Raw genomic sequence first — 21,519 nt, 5'->3', positions numbered from 1 at the left:
TGGACATTGTATTTGGGTACCGCCTGACTTCTTGGGTGCCCAATAGCTTTAATTCTTTAGTGGCACAAATGCAAACACAAAAGCTTAAGCATGCTAATTGTAAATTGGGCTATTTTTTGAGCTTGAAGATGAATAATATATAAAATACATGCTTTGTGGAGCACTCACACAAGGCATGGGGGGAGATTGCACCCAATTAGTCTCTTGTTTTTTGTCATGGAAGCTTTCTTCATTGTTTTTTGTGAAAAAATTAGAGTTCTTTTGTTCTTGGGGACCTTTTGACGCTCACTACGTGTGCATACGGCGTCCGATCTATGCACCAGTGGTATTAGAGCGAAGCTAAGAATATCAAGAGCTTCCAATCGCTTACCATCTCGCATGAAGACAGAGGTCCTGGAACGATTAAGCTCTACAGTCAGTCTCGTGGCAAATGGTCGATACCAGCATGTTCCTGGCAATTAAGAACCCCCTCCTGTACACTCAGACCGCGAGAGACGGCTTCTGCAGGGAGAGTACCACGCGGAAGGGTCCTTCATGAAGTCGTTGGTTTTTTCCTCACAGATAAGAAATTCTTCACCATAGCTTTACAAGCTTTAAAGATAAGCTATAAGGCTTCAAAAGAAGCTTATTAAAAAGCTCAATAATCCGTTTTAACCCGTCGGTGGCGACAACATGTACTGCCCGTCGTCGAATCGGGCGAGAACATCCTGAGGCCCTCTAAATCCACACTTAATTAGAGAGACTAAAACTCTAAGATATCCAAGTCACTAAGGCCATAAAGGTCATCTTCAACAACTACCATAGAGGCAGTTTGTATTCAGCAACTCACGAATTAGTTTACTACCCTCTGGAAGCCCCTGTTTACACCTGTGAACTAACAGAAGCAGATTACAGCAAACAATCGGCAATACGCAATCTATATGCAAAACTACTTTCTTGGAAGACGATTGTGACATTGAATTTCGCAATCGTAAAGGAGAAATACTACAAAAGCCAAACTTTTTTAAAAAAAAACAAGCCTTGTAAACCCGCCTTTGAGCTACGCTCATCCCGCTAACAAGGTTTCGAGTGTGTGAGGTCTTTTGGAATTTTGCAGGATGACTGATCAAACCATGGAAGATTTTATGGCTGAAGGTGATCTACCCGAACCAACAATGGAGCAAAAGTTGGATTTGATTATGATGCGGCTTTAAGAGGAACGAAGAGCAGGACAAGCTTTGCAAGCTCAATTGGCCAATCTGCAATGATCTACCATCGACCAAGATGGATCGCAACCTGAAGATCTTATACGACGTACCATCGATGCAACACTTGAAGCCCAATCTATTCGGAAAGAAACAAAGATAAGTAAAAGAAACTTCAAATTTCGTACTTTCAATGGATCACGTGATGGAAAGACTGTCCTTGCTTTTATCAGTCAATTTGATGATTATTTCCATGAAGAATCATATGTTGAGAAAGACAAAATTAAATGTGTCACTAACCATTTAGTTGATCGAGCATCCTTATGGTGGACTGTGGTCCGCAAAAGTGTTGATTGTCCCACTACCTGGGAGACTTTCCAAAAGAAAATTTTGCAGAATTTCTTTCCTCCCCAATTCTACGAAAAAGCAATCAAGCAATGGGATCTTCTACAACAAAGGGATCGCGAATCTATTTCACAATATACTGAACGTTTCTGGAATGCTCTATTGCAACTACGAATGCTCGAAGATGTACCTGAAGCAACTCATAAACACAAGTTTATGTTTGGCCTACTTGGACATTTTTATGCTGAGGTCAATATGTTCAAGCCAACAACCCTTGAAGATGCAATTTCCTTGGCCCATGACATTGAAGACAAAATTCGCGGATGAGACAAGCGACCACAACAATTTTCAACTAATGGTAACTTTGGTTCCAAACAATTCAATTCAAATTTTTGAAGATTCAATCAAAGTTGTTTTCTTCCATCTTCATTCCGTAAACCTTGGACACGACCACTTGCCTTGCCATCAAACACAAATCCAAACCCTAAGCCATCTCTTCAGTCAAATCCCAACATTCCTAAACTTCCTGCCATTACCAATAATGTATCTAAAGCAAAACCCATAGTTTGTTACAAATGTCATCAACCTGGACATCTAGCAACCAATTGTCAATCCAAAAAGCAATCTGTTCATATCAATTATCTGGGATTAATAGAAGATGAAGAACGTGAAGAGATGCTAGACTTTACGGAAGAAGATGATGATATTGGTACTACTTCCGATACTTTGCCAAGTATGCCAACTCCCCATTCCTTATTAACAATGAAATGTTTTGTCCGTGGTAAAGAAAAGACTATTTTACATGATGAGGGGAGCACACATGACTTTATTTCTGCAAAATTGGTCAAAGAATTGAATTTACATACTATTTCTACACATTATCGCATCAAGGTTGCATTCCTAGGTACGAGATATAATGGAACACAAGAGGTGCATAATTTAGAAATTAAAATTGGTGATTATACTGAACGAAGAAATTTCTTAGTTGTACCTTTGCAGTCTAGTGACATTATCTTAGGAATGCCTTGGCGTCATCAATACAATCTTGATATAGATTATTCTACGCATTAAATTAAAATTTATTTTCAAGGAAAACAAATCACACTGCATGGTATGAACGCTTCCAATAATTTTCCATTGCTTACTCATACTCAGGCTAAACGTGCATTACGTAAAAGTAGCAAATCCTATTTAATATGGGTGAATGAAATTCAAGCTAAAGAAAAATATATGCATCTTAGGCATGCACAATTTCTTGCCCAATTCCAAGATTGTTTTGCTGCCAATTTACCACCTGGATTATCACCTTCTCGTCCTGAAGATCATAAGATAGATTTAATTCTTGGAACACAACCACCATGTAAAGCACCATATAGACATAACCAAATTGAACAGAAATAAATTCAAAACCAAATAGACGAATTGCTTAACAGAGGATTAATTAGACCTAGTAGTTCTCCATTTGGTACACCTATCTTATTAGTGAAAAAGAAAAATAATACCTATCGCATGTGCATTGATTATCGTGCCCTAAATAAAATTACTGTTAAGAATAGATACCCGATTCCTAAGGTAGATGATCTTATGGATAAGCTACAAGGATCTGCCATATTCAGTAAGATAGATCTTAAATCTGGATATCATCAAGTAAGATTGGACAAATTTGATATATTCAAAACTGCATTTAGAACACCATTTGGACACTATGAATTTCTGGTTATGCCTTTCAGTTTAACTAATGCACCAGCCACATTCAGTCGTATGATGAATCGCATATTTTTAAAACATCAGCATTGTGTCATTGTTTTCTTTGATGACATATTAGTTTTCAATAAAAATGAGAATGAGCATTATGAACATTTGTCTTTAGTATTTAAGTTATTAAAAGACAATCAATTATATGCTAACCCCGAAAAGAGTGAATTCTTCCAAACAGAAATTGAATATCTAGGACATATTATTTCGTCAGAAGGTATTAAAGTCGACCCTAAAAAGATAGAAGCAATTTTAAATTGGCCAATACCCAAAAATGTGCATGAATTAAGTTCTTTTCTAGGTCTTGCTAGCTTTTACAGAAAATTTGTAAGGAATTTCTCATTACTTGCATTACCTTTGACAAAACTCTTAAAGAAGGGTATTGTGTATAATTGGTCTGACAATCAACAAAAGTCCTTTGATTTGCTGAAACATGCTTTAACTCATGCTCCTGTATTACAATTACCTGACTTCAATAGACCATTCTTCTTAGTAGTTACTGACGCTAGTGGATCTGGAATAGGAGCAGTCCTTATGCAAGATTCTCACCCCATAGCTTACTTTAGCTGCAAACTCAAACCATCTGAACTTAAATATTCTACCTATGACAAGGAATTGCTAGTACAAGCCTTACGTCAATGGAAACATTATTTAATGAGATCTGAATTCATGATCAAAACTGACCAACAAAGCATTAGACATCTCCTTAGTCAACCACAAATATCTGACCGACACATTAAATTGGCTGCTTTTATTCAAAGTTCTCATCCCCTTATACAATATCAACCTGGAAAAGAGAATGTTGTTGTTGATGCTTTGAGTAGAAGACCGACAATTCAAAATATTTCTGTGATATCATTTGATTCCCTTATTCCTATGAAAGATACTTATCACCAATATCCTACTTTTCAAGCTGATTGGAATAAACTAGTTGCAAATAATTGGATTCCTATTGATTCATTATCTTACACTAATGGATTTATGTTTTATGAAAAAAGATTATGTGTGACTGTTCCATTTCGATCATTTGTTTTGCATGAAATTCATTGTTCCCCATATCAAGGTCATAGAGGAATTATATCTACTTTGCGTACATTGATTGAAGATTTTTATTGGCCACATATGGACACTGATGTATCTAATTTTATATCTGAATACCTAATTTGTCAACGAGTTAAAAGACACCATGGTAAACAATATGGTTTACTAATGCCATTATCCATTCCATCACGACCATGGGAACAGATTTCAATGGATTTTATCACTGGTTTTCCTAACACTAAAGCTAATCATGATATGATTTGGACTGTTGTAGACAGGTTTAGCAAATAAGCATATTTTATTCCATGCAAGAAAACCTTAACTGCATCTCAAGCTGCTCAATTGTTTTTGAAAACTGTTTTCACTAACCATGGTTTACCAAAAGTCATTATTTATGATCTGATTCTAGATTCTACAATAATTTTTGGATTACTTTGTTTGCTAACTTAGGTTCAAAGATTGATTTTTCATCTGCATTTCATCCTGAAACAAATGGTCAAACAGAAGCTACTAACAATACTATTTTAGATCTTTTGCGTGCCTACATAATTTCAAAACCACATACATGGGATACATATCTACATTTACTTCAATTTGCATATAATAACACACCACATACAGCTACAAAGAAAGCACCATTTGAAATTATTTATGGATATCGATTGTCTACACCTTTTACATCATTATCAAACAAAATTCAGACTGCTGATGATATTGCTAACATGCATGCTACTATTTTTGATGAAGTTAAAGATATGATTGCCAAAGCCCAGCAATCATACACAAAACAAGCAAACAAGAATAGAAAAGCTATGAGTTTTAAAGTTGATGATTATGTTTGGTTACGAATTGAAAAACGAAGATTACAAAGTGTAGATAAACACCCCGTTGTCAAATTAGCACCTAGATTTTATGGACCATTCAAGATCATACACAAAATCAATGACAATACATTTAAACTAGAATTACCACAACATTGGAAAATCCATAACACCTTCCATATCAGTTTATTACGACCTTCTAGAGGGACAATTACCTATACACCCTGTCTATGAAAACCCTCATTTGCTAGATGACGAAACTAAAATCCTTGAGTCTGAAACTATTATAGATACTGACTTTATGACCACTAGAACTGGCCGTAGATATTCTAGATATTTGGTCAAGTTTAAAAATCATCCTGTTGAAGAGGCCCAATGGATGCACGCTAGAGACCTAAGTGCTTTCCCCACACTGTTAGCTCCACATTGAGCTAATAGCAATTGAGGACAATTGCTATCCCACCCTGGGGATATGATGCTAGGAGGCATGTTCCACGGTGGATTCCATGAGGTTTTGCGGTGGATTCCGTAAAATTTTATTACCGGGGCTCATACACAAGGTGGATTCTTTGTGCAAAAAGTCGATGGGGACGCCTATCCTTTTCGGGCGTTTTGTTAATTTAATATGTAAGTGGGTGATTCCGTAGCGGTTGATTCCGCAAAATACATATTTAAATTAATAAACGTTTATGAGTTTAGAGTGCGCACTCGTAATAAATTAAGGTTAGGATTGAGTTCTAACCAATTTATTTTTGTAGCTGAAGATTGCTAGGTATTCACTTTTGTCGGTTTAATTGTATTATTTTTCTAACAATCGTGAATGCTTCAGTTGATGTGTAGAGCAAGCAGCGGTGGCATTTGGAAGCATTGGAGGATAGCGTGTATTCAAATTATCATCAATTTTTGATGGGTGTGTATCTTAGGCATGGCGTCCATATTTTGACGCGCTTATTTATTAAAGCGCTTGATATTTAATTATTACTTTTTTATGCGCATGGGCGCACTATTTAAATATTTGTATTGGACATTATATTTGGGTACCGCCTGACTTCTTGGGCGCCCAATAGCTTTAATTCTTTAGTGGCACAAAAGCAAACACAAAAGCTAAAGCGTGCTAATTGTAAATTGGGCTATTTTTTGAGCTTGAAGATGAATAATATATAAAACACATGCTTTGTGGAGTGCTCACACAAGGCATGGGGGGAGATTGCACCCAATTAGTCTCTTGTTTTTTGTCGTGCAAGCTTTCTTCATTGTTTTTTGTGCAAAAAGTAGAGTTCTTGTGTTCTTGGGGACCTTCTGATGCTCACTACGCGTGCATAGACGGCGTCCGATCTGTGCACCATCGGGCCATTGAGGCTATGCTGGTGAGGGGCTCCTGTGAGGCTGGGCGGGGAAAATGTCGGCTGGGACCCAGATGGTGTAGTCCCTAGCCGCAACTGTTTTCAGAATGCTTTTGAACAATGCATCAAATTCTTGTTTGTCTTGAGTTGCCATCTCCTCTTTCGAGCACCTAGTGCCCGAGCGTTTGATGGGGGTTCGCACAACCGGTGTTGCCACGCCCCGTGTGCACCCTTGAGCTTCTATTCCCCTGGCCTGGGGATCTTTTGGCCTACGTTTGGGACGGTGTCGCTTGGGGCCTCATTTCTTTGCATACCTTTTAAGGGAGGTACGTAGCTTTCTGGCGGAGGCACTTTTGCTACATGCTCCCTTCGATGGCAGATAGTGTCCTTGCAAGCCAACTGCACTGGGTGCTCCATGTCGGCTATCGTAGGGTGACCTGTAAAATGTGAACCAAGGCTTAGGGATTGAGGCATGATAAAACTATTTGCATGGAAGGGATTATACAGTGGGTTATCAAGCACATATGATGAGGAGGGGAGAGGTGAGGCATGCAGTGTTTGTTGTAGAGGGATGGCCCCCATGATGATGTTTGTTTTGCCTCCAGCCATTAGCAGATCTTGGCTCATGCTAAGTTGTGTGGACTGGTTGTCATGAAGTGGGGCAGGGCTCATCCTCGGAAGGATAGACCGGAAAGGGGAAAAGGTGTATAGAAAGGGATGGTACCTCGTCTACACCATCAGAGTTGTTGGTCAAGGCTTCCTATGGCAGTAATGAGGGTTGCATGCCCTCCACTTGGAGGTGGGAATGGTCACACAACTTCTAAATGTGTGATGAGAGGAGGACTTGAGGAGCTTGGCCTGTCAAATCCAACTCTTCTCCCTGCGCTTGACTATCATTGCTTGTGTGTGTTGATATTGTCTATACAAGGTCACAAAAGTCATTGTTTATTTATATACATATTTACGAATCCTTGTCACTTCACGAGGATAAAAGCCAATTGTAAAACTCCGGATTGTACTGAAGTGTGGCACACGCATCTAGTACTCGTGGCAGCTTGCTCAATACCGATAGCTATTTTGCAACATCGAGTAGCATGGAACCTTGTCCGAGTCTACTGGCAACATGTAACTCCTCCTCAGTGAGAACCTTATCAGACAGATAGTTCTCTTGGCTAGTTTGAGCTAAGTCCATACCCCGAATGGCAATGAGCACTCGAAAGGAAGTTGGTGCCACATAGGTTCGATCTCTTTGAGACTGCCATTTGGCTAATTGCTCTTCTGAGACTGTCATAATCTGGGCTCCTAGTTCGGCCATTGCAACGCGATTTTCACACCAACGTTGTTCAAATTGATTTTGACCCTCTAGTTATCGCTTTAGTTGCTATATCTCTAAGAGATTTGGTTGGCAGAGCACATCATTGAATGTTACAGTTAAGCGTAGTTCGTCGGCTTCCTCGTCAGAGATGAGTCGCATGCGTTCATGTAGGAGCCTATTATAGTGCTCGTCAAGATGTTCTTGCTCTTCCCAGGATAAGGGAAATGGCAAGTATTCTTCAAGTTGTTCTTTAGGAAAGGTGCCCATGTCTGCCAGGACATAGACACGTGGGAACACTTTGAGCTTAGCATCCAACTCGGTTAAGCATTCTGCGACACTTCTATGTTCAACGAGGGCTTGCTCGGTTGCTATCTCATGCAAGGTTCTAGGACTTTTCCTAGGCTTTAGCATAGCTGAGGGCTCAGGCCTAGACGAGCAAGATTGGCCAACGCTAGGATTTCTTATGCTCTTGGGGTTTCCATGTTTCTCCTGAGGCTTTGTTATTACGTCATGGTTCTCCTTGGATGTGACTGGTATAAATTTGTCACCCTGTTGTGACAACATTGTATCCACTCTTGATTGGTCAATGTGAGTTCTATTGTCGGTGGATTGAGTGTTGGAAGCAACCATTGATGGTAACGGTTGCTTTGATTTTTCAAAGCACATGGATGTGTCTAAGGTTTCACCACTATTAGGAGAGACATCAATGGGTTCGTTGGTGGATGGTCTCGATGCTTTATTCCTTAGCTCTCCAACGCTCTTGGTCTTGATGTTCTTGGGGTCCACAACCAGCTGATGTTGTTTTCGCTGTTTTCTCCTCTTTTTCTTGGTCAATGAAGGTGCATCTCTCAACGACTCAGGACCATGGACTAGGTCAACCGTTGATGTGCTTGGTTGGGTCTCAGCATTTTCTTTCTCTAGTGTATCCTCACGGGACATAGCCATGGCCTGCTGAATAGCCTCGCTAGGTTATGAGGGTACAACTGCCTCCCTTTTTGGAGAGTCTAGCTCTTCAGCCAAATCCCTTGTGTTTAACTCCTCCAGCCTAGGCTTTAGGCACTTTGGAAGTGCTGGAGTTGTCAAGGAAGTTGGTTGCGACACCTCCTCCATAGGTAAACTACTAAGGACATGTTCCGCAAGGGGCATTGTCACGGCAAAGGGCTGTGACTGCTGTGATCCCTGATTGGAAGTAGTAGCGGCTAGTCTAGTGGGCTAGCTACTCTTGGTGGATTGCGGTGTCAAGTCCCTAGGAGGGCGATCGGAAGTGGTCATGTCTTTTGTTGCCTTTGAGCATTCCTCTGTGTAGATCGAGCTAGTCATAATAGGTTGCACATGCATTTCCTTGGGCCGAGAGCTACGGATGGTATCATGTCCCACCTCTTGGACATTTGTAAGCTTAGATGGAGATAGAAATTGGGATTGAGCAGCCGCCCTTGATGACTGATGTTGTGCTTCCTGTGTCTGTTTGGGAAAAGAGGGTGTAGGAGATCTAGGACTCTTAGGTGGACGTGGCACTGGCTGAATGATTTTCTCTAGGCTATTAGACGATTGTGCCATTTTCTTTGTTGAGCAATTAGTCTTCTTACGAGTAGCATTGTGCCTCTGGTGGTGCTCATTATCCTCTTGGGAAGTTAAAAGCTCCTTGAGCACTAGTGGTCTTTGTGCACGCTCAATGGTTACATATGACATATGCTTATTAAGCATGCTAGGCTGAGGCTCTTTCTTTCAAACACTCATGTTTGGTTTCTTGCCTCGAGACCTGGCGTTTCTCTTAGATTTCCTCCTGTGCTTCGTTGCTTTTGATGCAATCTGGCCTTCAGTTGATAGAGGTGGTCTAGCAGGGGGTTTTGGTACCCAAATCCATCGGTTACCTGCATAATACCCTTGAGCACGTAGCAACACTTTGGATATCCATCTGGGCGTTGTATTGGCTCTCCATCAATGCCTTCGTCTATAAGGCTTGGGCTTCTTTTGGGGTCTTCTACGATATTTGTAAGTCCAAAGCCCATCCTTGGCATTGTCTCTTGACCTTCTTGTTTCAGGCATGGCGTCACTCACTGGTTCTTGTTGTTTGACCCGTGCTTGTATCAACTCTTCCAACAAGTCCTTGCTCTCGTTAGTAGGCTTGATTGTTATGTTAGCACTTTCCTTGCCTTTCCCTCGAGGTTCGATGAGGTCACCCTTGCTAAAGGTTGTGACTATCCTCACTCTCGGTAGTGTTAGGTATATCCTCTCTGCTACATAGTCTGCCTCACACTTGGTTGCCCTTTTGAAGGGTCTTCCAAGGAGGGTTCTCTTCCCATAATTAGCACTATTTGGAGGAATGTGAAATAGGATAGGCAAGCTTTCAGTTTCAATTGTCGTAAGGATTTTGCACTTCCCTATGAGTGCTTGTGGGTTTCCCTTGTAAGGGCTAAGAGTTGCATTAGTTAGTGTGAGCTCTGGTTGGCTTGGTAGGGTCCATGATTCATAGGTCAAGATATTAAAATCCGCTCCTTCATCAATCAGAGCATCGATAGTATGCTCTCTTTTCGCGGTGAGTTTGATCCTAAGATAAGCAGGTGGTACTATGTCTTCATCTTCTGGGTCTTGGCTTGTAAATTTAAGCCTTCTGACAAATGCTCTTGAGTCCCCAACTGCAAGACCAGATGTGGATTCCCCACCGATGTCTTGGGTCATTTGTGCAGTGTTGCTCAAGGTACATCTCTCGTCAAGAGTGTCATGTCTAGTCATCTTCGCATTTGTAGCTTGTTGATGCTGCATTTTGCTCTGACTAGACGCGGTCTAAACACAATGTCTTTGTGTTCTCGTGGCATGGCCCTTTTGCCTTTGATGGCTAGATTGGCATGTTGAGGTTCTAGGGTCTCTTTTTGTCTTTGTTTGGGTGTGGGCTTTTGTTTGTTGCTTTCTAAGTGAAGATCTATGCTTATGTAGAGCAATTACTACACTAGGGCCTAATTCGGAGGACCTGCCACAACGCGCATTTTCTCTCCAACCTACTTGGGGGAGGTGTAGAGGGGGAAGAGCCCCCTCTGCGGGGGTCCGGGGGGGCAGTCCTCCCCGGCCCGCAGGGCCGTTACGATAAACACCATGCATAATTAGGAGGATCGTTTATAGCCAAATTTTGAACTACTTGCTCTAAGTCTCAGCCCAATGATGGATCTGTGATGTGACTTTAGCTCTACGTAGCCTTTGGGGTCAATTTCGGGGTTTAGATGCGTCAACATTTGTGTTCTAGATACCTGTCTGATTTTGATAGTTTTCTATCCGATTCTCAGATGTCCGATCTTCAAGAGTCCGATTATCAGAATCGGATGTCCAATTTTGGGTTGGTCCGATCGGCCCAGTGGTCTGATTTTGGTCACGTCCGATTTTGATAGGCATCCGATTCTGAGTTGTCCAATTCCTTGTGTTCGATTTTTAGGGTTCGAGTGTCCAATTTTCAAAATCCGACGGCGATCAGACAGGCAAAGGTGGTTCGATTCTGGGACTGGTCCGATTCTAGGAATCGGATTGGAAAAGTGGTCCAATTTTTGGAGTCGGACAATCCTATTTTGGGACTCGAACGAACTGGTCCGATGGCACGGACAACGGCCTGTGGGTTGCACGCGATGCCTCAAGGTCAACGCCTACTCCACGAAATCGTGCCGTGCCTTCCAAATAGATGCAAAGCAATACAAGGAAATGCCAGACTTACCTGGAATCACTGTGGCACTCGAATCGATCGGCACTTTAGGGGTCTCCCCCGCTGCTCTCTCTCTCTCTCTCACTCTCTCCCTGGCTCTCAAGATCACTCTTTTCTCAGAAGGCAGGATGTCAGATGTGGTCTTTCCTAGTTCCCTGGGCCTCTTATTGCCCCATCCTAGCCTGCTGTAACCTCAGAAATTAATCCCTCATACTCTTCCAGCCAGAAATTTGAATCTGTGTCCCTATTTCCCTGTTTTAGCCTATTATACAACAACAGAAAACTCTATTTTTTACTCCAATGTTTTGCTCCTATCCTTCCTAAATGCAAGAAAAATTAATAAGAAAAATACCTACATTACTCCATCATGCTTTCCCAAGTCCAAAACAACAAAAACCTACTTGCTAAGGAGATCGAATACCTCTTCAAACTCCCTCGCTTCCTACCTATCTACCTCAAGTACTGGTTCGGGGAAAATCCTACTTCAATGCTTGATTCGAAGCGCACAAGCACTCAAGGCTTGAATCTGTTGGTCTCGGCAACGGAACCAAAATGTGGGAGCTTTCGCTCTACTGCCAAGACCCACGGACCGCTTATTGTTTCAAGCGTTCCAAGCCGAGCACTAATGGCTACCTCTCACATAGCTGATGCGCCATCCATATCTACGGGTGTAGTGAGCTTACCTCCATGCTGATCGAGTTACCTCCTCTCCCACGCACTCCGGTAGCTCCACGATTCAAGTGCAAGCTTCAAGCAATATCTATTCTCAAGCTCCACGCTTCAAGCTCCATCACCGCGAGCAAGAGAAGAGAAGAGAAGAGAAGAGAAGAAGGGAGGAGAAGATGGAGAGCTTCTCCTTCTCGGTCCCTCACTCTCACACACTCACTCCCTCATACTCTCACACTCCCTCTCTCAAGCACAAGCTCAAGCAAGCAAGAAGAAGAAGAAGAAGAAGAAGAAGAAGAAGAAGAAGAAGAGGAGAGCCACTTTTGGCCACACACAAGAATGAGCTTCTCATTCAATTTTCAACTTTATATACAAAACCCTAAATCCCTTTTGGGCGGTCATCCCCTTATCCCCTTTTTTACATGGCCGGCCGTGGCCTAGGCCTTTTTTCCCATTGTCCTTCTATCTTCCTAGCTTCCTTTCCACTGCCCGTCTACATTTACAAATTGCACGGGTGAGAGCCCGGTGCTCCTTAAATTAAATCATGATGCGCTTGCGCTCTTTTACAAAAGTATTGACTTGCGCTTTTCCTTGTGCACCTTTGTCTTCCATTTCACTTTGCCTTGGCCTTTTTCTTCCACTTTAGCTTTTTCAGATTTTCCACCTTGTTCGTCTGACGGTTAACATTGTTAATAATGGCATGTGTTGTAACAAATGCTTCTCTTAAATCCTAAATACGTTTCACACACACACACACACACACACACACACACACACACACACACACACACACACACACACACACATAATGTGAATGCTTGGATAGCCACTTGGTGTTTTTAGAACTTTAATTTCAATGCATTGATAGCTCCCTCCTCTCCCCCTCTCTCTCCCTTCCCCCCCTCTCCCCAACAAATATGATACAATACAATTTATACAAGCAATCCAAATGTACATTTATATTGTGTTAACTCTAGAAAACGTGCTTTTGCTTGTCAAATTAAGAGAGACAAGGTCACCAAAGGCTTGCCATCCAAATGGATTGTATAGTGGTGACTTTCTCAACAAAATAAAATGCGGTTGTGGTAAGAGGTAGGGTTGGCATTGCATTATTGGTCACTATATAGGTGGTGTTGGAAAAGTTCTGCTTTCAAATACAATGTGCAAGTTTCCTTTAGTGAGTGTGGGTTGGTGTATAAATATGTTGGCATTTGCATCCATCCCAAACACTTGGAGGTACACATAGTATAGGTGCTTGCATGCCAAATACACTTTTCCTTCTATGGCACAATCCATGAAATCTTGGCAATTACATGTTGGATTCTTTGCAATGTGCACATCATAACATGTTTTGGGTAAAGGCATTTGCTTAGCCGCCCGTGTATTACTACACTGATAGTACCCGCCATTGCACATTGCAGGTGGTGGGTGCTTGTCACCGTCACTTTATTCTTTATTCTTTTAGTGACAGTTTGAATAAAGGAAGGCCTGGTCACACATTGTGACCATTGGAGTTCCCATTTTGTGTCTCTCTCTTTCTTGCTCTTGCTCTCTCGCCATAGCTCTTCCAAGCAAGCTTCAATCCTTCTCACCTTTCAATTGGTATTAGAGTGTGGTCGCTTGAGCATTCGAGCTTGGTCTGTGACTCCTTCAACTTCCTATTGATTACCTACACTCATTGGGTCTCCTTCCTGGTAGCCATAGCCAACTCTCTCGAGCTCCTGCCACTTGGGCACCCTCAAAGCATTCCTTCAAAGGTATTGAAGCATTTGTTTGAGTGTTTATTTCAGTTTATAGGGTATAGTATGACTCATTGGTAGCCTCATTTGGGAACTATACACTTGGTTTATGCTTGACATTTTATGTTATGGATCACTTTGGCATTGAATTTGATGCCCGGTTGGTCCCGAATGCTCCCGAATGCAAGGGGAATGTATGCCTATGATGTGAGATGCTTTTGGGGCTGAATTTTCTCAGCCATTGATTATTTTACATAATCCACAGGTAGCCCAAAATAGGGAAGATCCCTGTCATTACACTTTATACTTATGCTACATGGTCATTTGATGCCCGATCATGCCCGGTTGGTCTCGAGTGGTCCTTGAATGTTTGGGGAATGTATGCCTATTGATTGGCCATCATTTTGGACTGATTTGCTTGCTGAAAATACTCAGTTTTAACAATAAATATTTTTTGTATTAGAGTGGGCTGAAGCTATCTTACATGCCTTTGATTATGCCTATTGGTTTCGAGCTATGTCTTTGGGATATGCAACGAAGTACTGACTTTTGAGGTACGACATCGAGCTTGTCTTTGGTTCCGGATCTTCATTTGAGCTTGAGCTCAGATTTGGAATGCATTTGATGCACCGTCTTGGATGTACATATCGCATGTATGTTACTTATGTCTGACCGGTCTTGACATGCTTGTTGGCCTATGCCACTACTACATGCTAGTTACATTGTTTGGAGCCGATTTTTGCTACTAGAGCCTTGACTTGGCTTGCATTTGGATTCTTGAAACTTACTTGGGATATTTCTTGGCTTGCCAAAGTTGTATTTGGGATACAATTGATATCTATGGATGTTATAATTGGAGGCTACAAAGCATATATGCTCATGATGTCTTATTGATGCTTGGTCTTGGATCTTTCATCACTGGTGCTATCATATGCCTTTTTTGAGCTTCTTGGCTTGATCCATATGACTTTTGTATCAGTCGGAGCATCTTTGGATGCTTGACATACATTGAGCAGGTGATTTATACTATTGAGCTTTGGGTCTTCTGAGACTGGGATCTTCTTCATTTGGATGTTGCATGGTTGATATATTGTGGTCTGCATACATGTACTTGGGCTGATTTGGGCTTTGCACTCCTTGAGCATACACCTCCTTGTGCCAGGTCTTGCCAGTGTTGCATACACTTTGCTCTATTACACAAGGGGTGTGACAGGTTACTAACGGATTCATTTGACATGCTTGGGTGTTTGCTCGATGTCTGTATGACTATCACATGTTGATTTATGCCCGCTTTATGCTGGTTATGCTTTGACAGTCAGTGGTTGCCTTGGTGCATTTATTTTACCTACAATTTGCTCTCATAGCACCTGGCTGTAATTTATTACAATAAGCAGTTATGCATGGACTGACGTGGAAATTTCATGCTGAATCATCTTGATTTTATGTACTTTTGATGGTATTTGGTGGGCAGCATTATTAGCTATCAGTTCATGGTCATTTTTCCTTGGTTTTGGTAGTACTTTAGCTATTTACAATAGAAAATAGTAAGCAATTTTGAACTGTTTGCACCGTTTTGGACTACATTATGGGTTCTTCTTCCAATGAAAGTGCTATCTTCAACATCATTAAGCTTGATGGTACGAATTATGCCTATTGGAAGAGCCAAGTTTGTGGCAGGTGTTGGTGCAAAAATTGTAGATAAAGCCACTAAGGATGTATGGCGAGCAGCATAAAACTATGACTGATGATGAATGGGATGAGCTTGATGAGTTATGCAAGTCCACCCTCATCTTGTCTCTCACTGAACATGTGCATTACAATGTAGTTGAGGAAGCACAGAGTGATTGGCAGCTTTGGGATAAAATCAAGAATCTCTATGACAAGAAAAGTCCAACAAGTCAGATGTATTAGCTGAAGCAACTTATGGACCTATGCATGAAGGAGAATATGATGATGTCTACTCATTTGAGCTAGTTCTATGCTATTCTCAAGAACTTGACTTCGTAGGGTATTACTTTCAATGATGAGGTTACTCCATTGTTTTTGCTTGGGACTCTCAATGAGTCATGGGATGTATTTTGCACTACCTTATGTGCTCCTCCTACTACTTTGAACTTGCTTGATGTAGAGAGTATTCTTTTGCAGTAGGAAGAGATTAACCGTAAGAACTTGGATGCCTCTTGTGTGTCGCATGCTTTGACTGTTAGAGGCAGAGATGGTACTGGAAAGAATGACCATGGGAATGGCTGGGCAGAGACTCGTAGAAGTCTAGGTCTAAGTCGTGTGGTAAGTCACACAACAAGTCTCATGGGAGAAATGCTAATGTGACATGTCATCATTGTGGCAAGAAGGGTCATATACGTCCATAGTGTCATGAGTTGCACAATGAAAAGCACAAAGAGAAGGGGAAAGACAAAGTACATGAAAATTCCTTTGATCACAGCATGGTACCTACGAAATCCAATGTGAAAATTGAGGAGATAAATGTCATCCAGACTGATGACTCCGATGGGGAGTACATACTTGCAGCTAATTCTTGTGATGCTACGTAGATGATCAAGGTTCACTCTATGTATGTGCAGTGTTGGCTTTTGGATTCTAGTGCTTCATTTCATGTTACACCATGCTGTGAGTGGTTTCACTCCTACCGCACTCTCTCTGGTTCAGTTCTCTTGGGTGATGATAGATCACTTGCTATTGATGGCATTGGGGATGTACGGCTGTAGTTGTCTATTGGCAGTACTTTTCTCTTATAGGATGTACCTCATGTACCTGCACTTACATGCAATCTTATGTCTATAGGGCAGCTTGATGATGTTGAGTTTCATGTTTCATTTTGGGATTCTGCCTGGAAGATCACTCGTGGCAGACTTGTGCTTGCTAGAGGTGCCAAAACTAGCAGCCTCTATCCTCTTGTAGTCAATGGGTCCTCTATTGACCATGCTTTGTCAGTGGGTTCCATCCCACATGTCTCTCTTTGGCATGCCCATTTGGGCCATATGTCCTTGAAGGGAATGAAAATGCTTTCTGGTTTGCAGTACTTACCGCTCCTTGACTACGCATGTTTTGATTCATGTGAGCATTGTCTTTATGGCAGACAGACTAGATATACGCATAACAAGTCTGGTAGGACACACATGAGTGAGCCCTTGGCATCGGTACATTATGGGCACAATTTTTCAAGTAAATTCTGGGCTTATCCCATTAAGCTTAAGTAAGATGTTTTGGCTGTGTTTCAAAGATGGCTTGCATTGGTTGAGAACTAGACTGGGCATAGATTGAAATGCCTTAGGAGTGACAATGGGGGAGAATATGTGCCACGTGCTTTTGAGAAGCTATGTGACAAGAGGGGTATTAAGCGTCAGTTGACTGCCCCCTATACCCCACCCCAGAATGGTTTGGTTGAGTGGATGAATACAACCATCCAAGAGCGTGTACGCAGTATGCTTAGCCATGCAGGCCTACCACAAAGCTTTTGGGCTGAGGCAGTTACTACAACTGTGCATGTCTGAGAGCGGAATTTTGATGCCAATAATTGCTTAAAAATAGCCAAAAATTACGAATATCAAGGGAAAAATATTCAACGTCGAAGGCGGCGGCTTGATCTAGGACGATTTTAAGCGCCAAAGTGTTTTAAAGGCGCCCGAGTGACACTTGTTGATTTTTCATAAATTTTTAGACTATCGTGCGGATTGACAAGAGTCACCAGCCAATGCGGAATGCTGAGCCAGACGCCCAGGATTTTTCAGAGCTCAATTCGGAGTCCGGACGGGGAAGGAGCCAACAAATGGGCAAGATTTGAAGAGGTTGGGCCAAGTGGTCATGACCTTTGGGGGGGGACATGTAGCATTTCATGCAACAACCAAAACATGGAGAGAGAAGATCAATAAATCGTGGAGAAAAATGCACCAGGAGGATGCCCAAAAATTGCACCCTCTCTCCTCTCTCTCTCCTCCTGGCTGTGAACAACCATACATGATGGCTATGGGGCTTCATTCCCCCCTGGATGCTGATCATATCGCCGTGCTTCACTCCTCCAATGGCAGTCTCTATGAAGATCTCTGATTTCAGTCTTTCTCTCTCCTCCCTCTCTCTCCTCTAAGGGCAGATTCATGTGGTGAAGAAGAAGAAGAAGAATGGATGACGGATGCTTGTCCAATGAAGACCGGATTGCTCCGTGGTTCAAGAGAAATGAAGATTACTGATTGTGGACTGTCATGAGCATTAATGGCTGCTGGAAATCAGTCCCGAGACATGGCAAATAAAAACCCGCAACCCACAAAGAACGGTAATCTCATTTTTACAAAGGAAATTGATGTTTTATGCAATTTGCTTCATGAATATTTGTTCCCATGGGATGATTATGCATTGTGTTGTTGTTTTCTATGAGTTTGATTAGTTTATGCTCAGAAAATCAGAAAATCATAAGTGTTGTGATTGAAATTAATGGTGTAAAACCCATAAAACACGCGAAATATGGAAAAATTAGGTGTTTTTGATATATAAATGGAAAATATAATAAGACACACCAAATAAATTTGTGTTTTTGCTGCAAATGAACCTAAGGGCCATAGCCCACAACTCATTTTGTATTTTCAGTTATTTAATATTGTGGAAAAATACAAGAAAAAAAGAGAAAATGGAAAAAAATAAGGGAAAAATAGATTTTGAGTGCCGAAAATTAAGGAAAAATAAGATTCATATTTGTGGATGTAGGGGGGGTCTGAAGTACAAGTTTTAGCCTCAGTTCAGCCCTACCTTAATGTTTTAGTGAGTTTTTATTGCTTTTTATACAACAAAAAACATAGAAATGAACCCTAAACCGATCAATAATGCACAACCTAAACGAGTGAGGGGGTAGAGTGTATAAAAGGTGTTTAAATGCTGAATGAAATGATGAAAAGCTTGCTGGTTTTTTTGCATACCATTTAGGTTGGTCAATAATTAAAAATTGAGGATCTAGTAGCACGAGGGTTTCTCGATTCTAGGTTCATGCAACGCCGCATACGAGTGATAGTCAAATTCATTGAAAGAATGCTTTCGCACTAAACACAAATGCTGATTTTTAATTGTTTGAGCACATGGACATTCACAATTTGCATGAAGCATAAAATGATAAAAGGTATCGAACAATACATCCTGGATGCATGACAATTGCTTTCTAGATCGTGGCCAACGTTGAGTGAGTAAGGTTGTCTAAGCTGTAGGCTAGGCGTTGGGTCTAAGGGGAAAGTAAAGTGAGGTATGGTACATTCCTGGATACGATCAATTGGTACCTTGAGTGGAAATATGTGTGATATTGTGTTATATATGTTTAGCGATGCATCGAGGGGCCAATCCCCAAGATGTAGGAGAGTCGCAGTGAGGTAGCGGCAGTCAGTCATGGGAGGGCCTCCTATGTTTGTACTTCGTGCTATTTGGCAATGTGTTGGGGTTTCCTCTGAGGAGTGTTAATTGGGTTAGAGTTGGACTACGATACGTGATACAAACGCAAGATGTTTAGGAAGATGATGTATGTGTCATCCACGCTCCTGGCCGCGAGGCCGTGGGGTTGTTGAGCGCATGATAGAGGTCCGGCTAGTGCATGAGCCAGTGCTGGCCCATTTTAGGTACCATCAATGTAATAAATAGATCACCTTCAAGTGGTTTGGATTTCCAGTTTGCAAAGGAGATATGGACTGGGAAACCTCTGTCTTATGCGCATCTACATGTCTTTGGATGTGAGTCATTCTGCCATGTGCCCAAGGACAAGCATACTAAGCTGGATCCTAAGAGTGTCAAATGCATTTTCCTTGGCTATGGAGATGCAAGCGAGATGGGTTACTACCTCCGAGATCCGCAAGCACACGAAAAGTCATCCGTAGCCATGATGTAGTCTTCCATGAAGATAAGATGCATAGGCAACCTGAGAAGGTAGTAGAGATATGCAGGGTTATATTCCAAGAGGAGCCACGTGCCCCTACAGAGCCAATGGGATAGCCTGCAGCAGCAGTTGGTACACCTGGCCAGGGTGCTAGATAGGCAGCACAGTCTGCAGTGAGATGGTCTATTAGAGATAGACGTTTGCCTGATACATTTGAGCCCTCGATGCATTATGTATTGGTTACAGATGTAGGAGAGCCTCTCACCTATGATGAAGCTATGCGCAGGGGTGACAGTCACTCCTGGGAGAGAGCTATGCAGTTTGAGATGGACTCCCTACACAAGAATATGACTTGGGATTTGGTTGCATTGCCTCAGGGCAAGAAGGCTTTGCCATGCAAATGGGTGTACAAGCTGAAAAGTACCCCTGGAAACCCCAAGATGACTTATAAGGCAAGCCTTGTTGCTAAGGGTTTTAAACAGGAGCATGGAGTTGACTTTTATACAATCTATAAGAATAGGGAAACCAAAACATGCTAATAATGATGCTCTCTTTGGCAATACAAATAGCTCATGACCTTCTTCCAAGATTTTTTACAAGTGGATGCACAACGTCATGACATGTACCCCTTGTATCTTACTAGTTCATGAGTTATAATGAAAGCCATATTATGAAAATTTGTTTTTATATCATGAAATTAGAATATCCAAGGACATGTTTATGCTTAGACTTATGTGAGCCCTTATCTTAGTGAGTTTTTAAATGTCTTAGTAGTGTGATAGCTTGGTATAGAATAACATGTTGTTTGTAAAACAAGTAAATGATATGTTAGTTATAGACTTGTTCAATACACTTTTTTATCATGTTTTAAAAGGATCGTTAAGTTGGAAATATGGAGCTTTGCACTTGGCCTTTCGTATTTTGTATATGAAGAGCTGATATTGGAAAATTTGAAAGACTGGGGCCATAGATAAGAGGAGACATGCATGTGCATAGATAAGAGTGAGAAAACCTAAAACGGTTATGATGCGAGGATCCAACCTATTGGCTAAAGAAAGAGATTAGAAAGAAATACTATCTAAGGAGACTAAAAAGAATTTTAAACCTTTATGAATATAAAGATATTGTTTTGATTAAGTGAGGAGAGAGAGAGAGAGAGTTTCAACTTGAGGAGTTGGGTTACACTTCGAAAAGAAACCTTATGAAGAAAAGTTACAAACCTTATATCAAGCTCTAAGATTTCCTAAGGGTTGTTCTAGCTTAAAATAAATCATTATGTTGCACTTTTGTTGAGTTCATAGGCTAGTGCTAGGTTGGACAAAACTTGGGAGTAAGGAAACCTAACTTGAGGTAATATTAGCCATCTCGGTCCTCTGCTCATTTGTTTGTGGACAATCGGCATGTGAAACCTTCACATAAGAAGGTAATGGACAGTTAATAGGCTTCATGTCCTACATGTGGAAAAGCTCAAGGAATTTATGAATGTACTCCCTCTATGAGAGGTAGAGTAGTCCTTGATGCCTATCGTGCTTAATGCGCATACCAAGAATGTGAGAGGCCTGTCCCAAATCCTTCATCTCAAAGCTCTTCTTTAGCTGAGATTTAAGGGCATCCAACTCCTCATGAGTTGTCCTTGCTATCAGCATATCATCAACATAAAGTACCAAAATAAGCAATGAGCCATCACGGGATTTCTTCGTGTAAAGACACGGATCCATAGCAAGACATCAAAAGCATGAGTGTGGCGATGCGTATGTATATT

This window comes from Lygodium microphyllum, chromosome 24, assembly GCF_053477565.2.
Source record: "Lygodium microphyllum isolate KBCC chromosome 24, Lygodium_microphyllum_v1.1.10, whole genome shotgun sequence".
Taxonomy (NCBI): Eukaryota; Viridiplantae; Streptophyta; class Polypodiopsida; order Schizaeales; family Lygodiaceae; genus Lygodium; species Lygodium microphyllum.
This window is presented reverse-complemented; position numbering follows the sequence as displayed.